The sequence below is a fragment of the Arachis stenosperma genome, chromosome 7 (assembly GCF_014773155.1).
Source record: "Arachis stenosperma cultivar V10309 chromosome 7, arast.V10309.gnm1.PFL2, whole genome shotgun sequence".
In the NCBI taxonomy this organism is placed as follows: Eukaryota; Viridiplantae; Streptophyta; class Magnoliopsida; order Fabales; family Fabaceae; genus Arachis; species Arachis stenosperma.
The window spans coordinates 49,655,313-49,663,776 of NC_080383.1; the positions used below are offsets into that span (position 1 = coordinate 49,655,313).

At 43.0% G+C, this 8,464-nt stretch overlaps 1 non-coding gene across 1 annotated transcript; it reads left to right on the forward strand.

Annotated features, from left to right (window-relative positions):
• The first annotated feature begins 7,862 nt into the window (after positions 1-7,862).
• LOC130942830 (small nucleolar RNA R71) lies at positions 7,863-7,970 on the forward strand. Its single transcript, XR_009071379.1, has one exon. It is a non-coding gene; the product is annotated as a small nucleolar RNA R71 (small nucleolar RNA).
• The last annotated feature ends 494 nt before the right edge of the window (positions 7,971-8,464 follow it).

The following is an 8,464-nucleotide window of genomic DNA, read 5'->3' on the forward strand; positions in this document are numbered from 1 at the left end:
CATACAGGAACAATTGGCACCCACCGTGGGGCCGAGAATAGAATTCTTTCTTTATATCATCGGCCTCGACGTTCTCACCTAGAGCCATGGCTGAGCAACTTCCACCTACGCCATCTGAACTTCTTCAAATGGTGACCGAGTTACAACAAGCCAACCAGCGCATGGCAGAACAGAACCAAAGAATGAAAAATTAGAATAACAATGACAGACAAGAACGAACAGAAGAAGCCGAGCATCAGTCAGGGCCGACGCATGTCTCCGAAATCGCTCGGTACGAAGAAGAACAGCTTGAGCACAATGAGGAAGCTCGGCCAGAAGACGAGGATGACAACCTAGAAAACTCTCCTGGGCCATTCACGGCCGAGGTGATGAACTTCGTGTTGCTCAGGAGGTTCACTCTCCCAACTACCTTAACCCCATATGATGGGTTAGGTGATCCAAAGAAATACATAAAAAAGTTCATCTCCATAATGATAGTAAATGGTGCATCCGATAAAGTTTTATGTCGTTGTTTTCCATCTTACTTAGATGGTCCTGCACTTGATTGGTTTTGTTCTTTGCCTGCATGTTCTATTTCTCGTTTTTGAGACCTATCAAAGCCGTTCGAGGAGCATTTTGTAGGATCAGCAATCTATCTACATGATTCTGATTACCTGAACACAATCAAACAAGGTCAGTATGAAAGCCTAAGAGATTACATGACGCGCTTCATAAAAACAGCTATGAGTATACCAGATCTCCACCCTGAGGTGGAACTACACGCCATCAAAAGTAGACTCGGACCAGGAAAATTCCAAGAAACTATTGCTGTGGCCAAACCTAAAACTATGGCTTAGTTTCGTGAAAAGGCGAAAGGTCAGATTGACATTGAATAACTTCGACAAACTCAGAAAATAGAGAGACCACAATACAGAGAAGACGATAAAGCACGAGATAGCAAGAAAAACTTCAAGCCAACTCCCCAATATGAATCTTATACTCAGTTCAACACCAAGCATGACGACATCATCAAGGAAATCTTGAATTTAAAGTTGATCAAGCCACCACGAAAAGCCGGCAACTATCCAGACTCAAAGTGTGCAGACAGATCAAAATAATGTATTTTTCATCAAAAGCATGGACACACCACTGACGAGTGTGTCGTTGCCAAATACCTTTTGAAGCGGTTAGATCGTCGAGGTCATCTCGATAAGTACATCGGCGGCCATATACAATGGCACGCACCTCACCCTGGTGACGAAAGCTTGGCAGCACAGCACGGTCGAGATAAAGATCGACCGAACACCAATCCTCGCGACCAACCAAGACGTATCATTAACTGTATTTCTGGAGGCTTTGCAAGTGGAGGCGTCACAAGTTCGGCAAGAAAGCAGTCTTATCGAGCTATGCTTTCCATAGAAGCCGATCAACATCAACATCAGACACCTCCACATTTTTCCCCGATAACGTTCCAGACATCCGACTTTAACACCAACGTAACAAATCTAGATGACCCCATTGTGATTTCCCTCCAGCTCGGGGATCTCCTAGTCAAAAAGGTTTTACTAGACCTTGGGAGTAGTGTCGATGTTCTTTTTTACTCGACATTTCAGAAGATGAAGCTAAGCAACAACATCCTCCAACTGTCCATTAGAGTCCTGGTGGTGCACGAAATTGTGATCACTACTTTTCAAAACATAAACAATCCCTAGTAATGGCTCCAAAGACTTGGTGCTCAATACCATGGCATAAACACAACTTCGCACAACTAACCAGCAAGTGCACTGGGTCGTCCAAGTAATAAACCTTACGCGAGTAAGGGTCGATCCTACGGAGATTGGTGGTATGAAGCAAGCTATGGTCACCTTGTAAATCTCAGTCAGGCAGACTCAAATGGGTATAGTGGTAAACGAATAGAGCAATAAGATAAAGATAGAGATACTTATGCATATCATTGGTGGGAGCTTCAGATAAGCGTATGAAGATGCCTTCCCTTCCGTCTCTCTGCTTTCTTACTGTCTTCATCCAATCCTTCTTCCTCCTTTCCATGGCAAGCTCGTGTAGGGTTTCACCGTTGTCAGTGGCTACCTCCCATCCTCTCATTGGAAATACGTTCCTGATGCTCTGTCACAGCATAGGCTATCCATCTGTCGGTTCTCAATCAGGCCGGAATAGAATCCAGTGATTCTTTTGCGTCTGTCACTAACGCCCCGCCCTCAGGAGTTTGAAGCACGTCACAGTCATTCAATCATTGAATCCTACTCAGAATACCACAGACAAGGTTAGACCTTCCGGATTCTCTTGAATGCCGCCATCAGTTCTTGCCTATACCACGAAGACTCTGATCTCACGGAATGGCTGGCTCGTTTGTCAGGCGAGCACTCGGTTGTCAGGCGATCAACCATGCATCATGCAATCAGAAATCCAAGAGATAAACACTAGGGCCTCGAATGCTTGTAGAACAAGAATGGTTGTCAGTCACCTTGTTCATAGGTGAGAATGATGATGAGTGTCACGGATCATCACATTCATCAAGTTGAAGAACAAGTGATATCTTGGACAAAGAACAAGCGGAATTGAATAGAAGAACAATAGTAATTGCATTAATACTCGAGGTACAGCAGAGCTCCACATCTTAATCTATGGTGTGTAGAAACTCCACCGTTGAAAATACATAAGAACAAGGTCTAGGCATGGCCGAATGGCCAGCCTCCCAAAGAGGGTTCAATCATCAAAACATGATCAAAAGATGAAAATACAATAGTAAAAGGTCCTACTTATAGAGAACTAGTAACCTAGGGTGTACAGAGGTGAGTAAATGACATAAAAATCCACTTCCGGGCCCACTTGGTGTGTGCTTGGGCTGAGCAATGAAGCATTTTCGTGTAGAGACTCTTCTTGGAGTTAAACGCCAGCTTTTATTCCAGTTTGGGCGTTTAACTCCCATTTTGGTGCCAGTTCCGGCGTTTAACGCTGGAATTTCTTGAGGTGACTTTGAACGCCGGTTTGGGCCATCAAATCTTGGGCAAAGTATGGACTATCATATATTGCTGGAAAGCCCAGGATGTCTACTTTCCAACGCCGTTGAGAGCGCGTCAATTGGGCTTCTGTAGCTCCAGAAAATCCACTTTGAATGCAGGGAGGTCAGAATCCAACAGCATCTGCAGTCCTTTTCAGCCTCTAAATCAGATTTTTGCTCAGATCCCTCAATTTCAGCCAGAAAATACCTGAAATCACAGAAAAACACACAAACTCATAGTAAAGTCCAGAAAAGTGAATTTTAACTAAAAACTAATAAAAATATACTAAGAACTCAACTAAAACTACCAAAAACATACTAAAAACAATGCCAAAAAGCGTACAAATTATCCGCTCATCACAACACCAAACTTAAATTGTTGCTTGTCCCCAAGCAACTGAAAATCAAATAAGATAAAAAGAAGAGAATATACTATAGACTCCAAATTATCAATGAAACTAAGCTCCAAATTAGATGAGCGGGACTAGTAGCTTTTTGCCTCCGAACAGTTTTGGCATCTCACTTTATCCTTTGAAATTCAGAATGATTGGCTTCTTTAGGAACTCAGAATCCAGATAGTGTTATTGATTCTCCTAGTTAAGTATGATGATTCTTGAACACAGCTACTTGTTGGGTCTTGGCTGTGGCCCAAAGCATTCTGTCTTCCAGTATTACCACCGGATACATACATGCCACAGACACATAATTGGGTGAACCTTTTCAGATTGTGACTCAGCTTTGCTAAAGTCCCCAATTAGAGGTGTCCAGGGTTCTTAAGCACACTCTTTTTGCCTTGGATCACAACTTTATTTCTTTCTTTCTTTTTCTTTTTCTCCTTTTTTTTTCGTTTTTTTTTCTCCTTCTTTTTTTTTTGTATTCACTGCTTTTTCTTGCTTCAAGAATCATTTTTATGATTTTTCAGATCCTCAGTAACATGTCTCCTTTTTCATCATTCTTTCAAGAGCCAACAATTTTAACATTCATGAACCACAAATTCAAAAGACATATGCACTGTTCAAGCATACATTCAGAAATCAAAAAGTATTGTCACCACATCAAACTAATTAAGCTAGTTTTAAAGATGAATTTGAAATCCTGTACTTCTTGTTCTTTTGTGATAAAAACAGTTTTCATTTAAGAAAGGTGATGGATTCATATTCATAGCTTTAAGGCATAGACACTAATGATCATAAGACACAAACATGGATAAACATAAGCACTAAAATTCGAAAAACAGAAGAATAAAGAACAAGGAAATCAAGGAACGGGTCCACCTTAGTGATGGCGGCTCTTCCTTCCTCTTGAAGGTCCTATGGAGTGCTTGAGCTCCTCAATGTCTCTTCCTTGCCTTTGTTGCTCCTCTCTCATGATTCTTTGATCTTCTCTTATTTCATGGAGGAGAATGGAGTGTTCTTGGTGCTCCACCCTTAGTTGTCCCATGTTGGAACTCAATTCTCCTAGGGAGGTGTTTAGTTGCTCCCAATAGTCTTGTGGAGGAAAGTGCATCCCTTGAGGCATCTCAGGGATCTCATGATGAGAGGGGTCTCTTGTGTGCTCCATCCTTGCTAAGGTAGAGGACTTATCCGCCACCTTGTAGAGTTCTTGGGCTATGACCTCATGAACTTCCACTTCTTCTCCAATCATGATGCTATGGATCATGATGGCCCAGTCTAAAGTAACTTCGGACCGGTTGCTAGTGGGAATGATTGAGCGTTGGATAAACTCCAACCATCCTCTAGCCACGGGTTTGAGGTCATGCCTTCTCAATTGAACCGGCTTGCCTCTTGAATCTCTCTTCCATTGTGCGCCCTCTTCACATATGACTGTGAGGACTTGGTCCAACCTTTGATCAAAGTTGACCCTTCTTGTGTAAGGATGTTCATCTCCTTGCATCATAGGCAAGTTGAACGCCACCCTCACACTTTCCGGACTAAAATCCAAGTATTTCCCCCGAACCATTGTGAGATAATTCTTTGGATCCGGGTTCATACTTTGATCATGGTTCTTGGTGATCCATGCATTGGCATAGAATTCTTGAACCATCAAGATTCCGACTTGTTGAATGGGGTTGGTAAGCACTTCCCAACCTCTTCTTCGGATCTCATGGCGGATCTCCGGATATTCACCCTTTTTGAGTGAAAAGGGGACCTCGGGGATCACCTTCTTCAAGGCCACAACTTCATAGAAGTGGTCTTGATGCACCCTTGAGATGAATCTATCCATCTCCCATGACTCGGAGGTGGAAGCTTTTGCTTTCCCTTTCCTCTTTCTAGAGGTTTCTCCGGCCTTGGATGCCATAATGGTTATGGAAAAACGAAAAAGCAACGCTTTTACCACACCAAACTTAAAATGTTTGCTCGTCCTCGAGCAAAAGAAGAAAGAAGAGAGTAGAAGAAGAAGAAATGAGGAAGAGGGAGATGGTGGTGTATTCGGCCAAAGAGGGGGAGAAGTGTTGTTTAGGTTGTGTGAAAATGAAGGGGTTAAGAAGGGTTTATATAGGAGAGAGGGGAGATGAGGTTCGGCCATTATGGGTGGGTTTGGGAGGGAAAGTGGTTTGAATTTGAAGGGTGAGGTTGGTGGGGTTTTATGAAGGATGGATGTGAGTGGTGAAGAGAAAGATGGGATTTGATAGGTAAAGGGGTTTTGGGGAAGAGGTAATGAGGTGATTGGTGAATGGGGGAAGAAGAGAGAGAGTGGTGGTGGGGTAGGTGGGGGTCCTGTGGGGTCCACAGATCCTGTGGTGTCAAGGAAAAGTCATCCCTGCACCCTTAGTTGCTCAAAATCACGTTTTGAGGCATTTCTGGCGTTAAACGCCGGGCTGATGCCCATTCCTGGCGTTTAACGCCAGGTTCTTGCCCTTTTCTGGCGTTTAACGCCAGTCTGGTGCCCCTTTCTGGCGTTAAACGCCCAGAATGGTGCTAGACTGGGCGTTAAACGCCCAACTGCTAGCCTCACTGGCGTTTAAACGCCAGTGAGTTCTTCCTCCAGGGTGTGCTGTTTTTCTTCCTGTTTTTCATTCTGTTTTTGCTTTTTCAATGGATTTTGTGACTTCTTATGATCATCAACCTACAAAAGACATAAAATAACAAAGAGAAATATATAAAATATAATCATTGGGTTGCCTCCCAACAAGCGCTTCTTTAATGTCAGTAGCTTGACAGAGGGCTCTCATGGAGCCTCACAGATACTCAGAGCAATGTTGGAACCTCCCAACACCAAACTTAGAGTTTGAATGTGGGGGTTCAACACCAAACTTAGAGTTTGGTTGTGGCCTCCCAACACCAAACTTAGAGTTTGACTGTGGGGGCTCTTCTTGACTCTGATTTGAGAGAAGCTCTTCATGCTTCATCTCTATGGTGACAGAGGGATATCCTTGAGCCTTAAACACAAAGGATTCTCCATTCACTTGAATGATTAGTTCACCTCTATCAACATCAATCACAGCCTTTGCTGTGGCTAGGAAAGGTCTGCCAAGGATGATGGTTTCATCCATGCATTTCCCAGTCTCTAGGACTATGAAATCAGTAGGGATGTAATGGTCTTCAATCTTAACCAAAATATTCTCTACAAGTCCATAAGCTTGTTTTCTTGAGTTGTCTGCCATCTCTAGTGAGATTTTTGCAGCTTGTACCTCAAAGATCCTTAGCTTCTCCATTACTGAGAGAGGCATGAGGTTTACACTTGACCCTAAGTCACACAGAGCCTTCTTGAAGGTCATGGTGCCTATGGTACAAGGTATGGAAAACTTCCCAGGGTCTTGTCTCTTTTGAGGTAATTTCTGCCTAGACAAGTCATCCAGTTCTTTGGTGAGCAAAGGAGGTTCATCCTCCCAAGTCTCATTTCCAAATAACTTGTCATTCAGCTTCATGATTGCTCCAAGGTATTTAGCAACTTGCTCTTCAGTGACATATTCATCCTCTTCAGAGGAAGAATACTCATCAGAGCTCATGAAAGGCAGAAGTAAGTCCAATGGAATCTCTATGGTCTCATTTTGAGGCCCAGATTCCCATGGTTCCTCATTGGGGAACTCATTGGAGGCTAGTGTACGCCCATTGAGGTCTTCCTCAGTGGCGTTCACTTCCTCCCCTTCCTCTCCAAATTCGGCCATATTGATGGCTTTGCACTCTCCTTTTGGATTTTCTTCTGTGTTGCTTGGAAGAGTACTTGGAGGGAGTTCAGTAACTTTCTTGCTCAGCTGTCCCACTTGTGCCTCCAAATTTCTAATGGAGGACCTTGTTTCATTCATGAAACTTTGAGTGGTTTTAATTAGATCAGAGACCATGGTTGCTAAGTCAGAGGGGTTCTGCTTAGGATTCTCTGTCTGTTGCTGAGAAGATGATGGAAAAGGTTTGCCATTGTTAAACCTGTTTCTTCCACCATTATTATTGAAACCTTGTTGAGGTCTCTCTTGATTCTTCCATGAGAGATTTGGGTGATTTCTCCATGAAGAATTATAGGTGTTACCATAGGGTTCTCCTAGGTAATTCACCTCTTCCATTGAAGGGTTCTCAGGATCATAAGCTTCTTCCTCAGATGAAGCATCCTTAGTGCTACTTGGTGCATTTTGCATTCCAGACAGACTTTGAGAAATCAAATTGACTTGTTGAGTCAATATTTTATTCTGAGCCAAAATGGCGTTCAGAGTATCAATCTCAAGAACTCCTTTCTTCTGACTTGTCCCATTGTTCACAGGATTTCTCTCAGAAGTGTACATGAATTGGTTATTTGCAACCATTTCAATGAGCTCTTGAGCTTCTGTAGGCATCTTCTTTAGATGAAGAGATCCTCCAGCAGAGCTATCCAAGGACATCTTAGATAGTTCAGAGAGACCATCATAGAAAATACCTATGATGCTCCATTCAGAAAGCATGTCAGAAGGACATTTTCTGATTAATTGTTTGTATCTTTCCCAAGCTTCATAGAGGGATTCTCCATCCTTCTGTCTGAAGGTTTGGACTTCCACTCTAAGCTTACTCCATCTTTGTGGTGGAAAGAACTTCTCCAAGAAGGCATTGACTAGCTTTTCCCAAGAGTCCAGGCTTTCTTTAGGTTGAGAGTCCAACCATATTCTAGCTCTGTCTCTTACAGCAAAAGGGAATAGCATCAGTCTATAGACCTCAGGGTCTACCCCATTAGTCTTGACTGTGTCACAGATTTGCAAGAATTCAGCTAAGAACTGATGAGGATCTTCCATTGGAAGTCCATGGAACTTGCAATTCTGTTGCATTAGAGAAACTAATTGAGGTTTAAGCTCAAAGTTGTTTGCTCCAATGGCAGGGATAGAGATGCTTCTCCCATAGAAGTCGGGAGTAGGTGTAGTAAAGTCACCCAGCACCTTCCTTGCATTGTTTGCATTATTGTTGTTTTCGGCTGCCATGTCTTCTTCTTCTTTGAAGAATTCGGTCAGGTCCTCTAAAGAGAGTTGTGCTTTGGCTTCTCTTAGCTTTCTCTTCAAGGTCCTTTCGG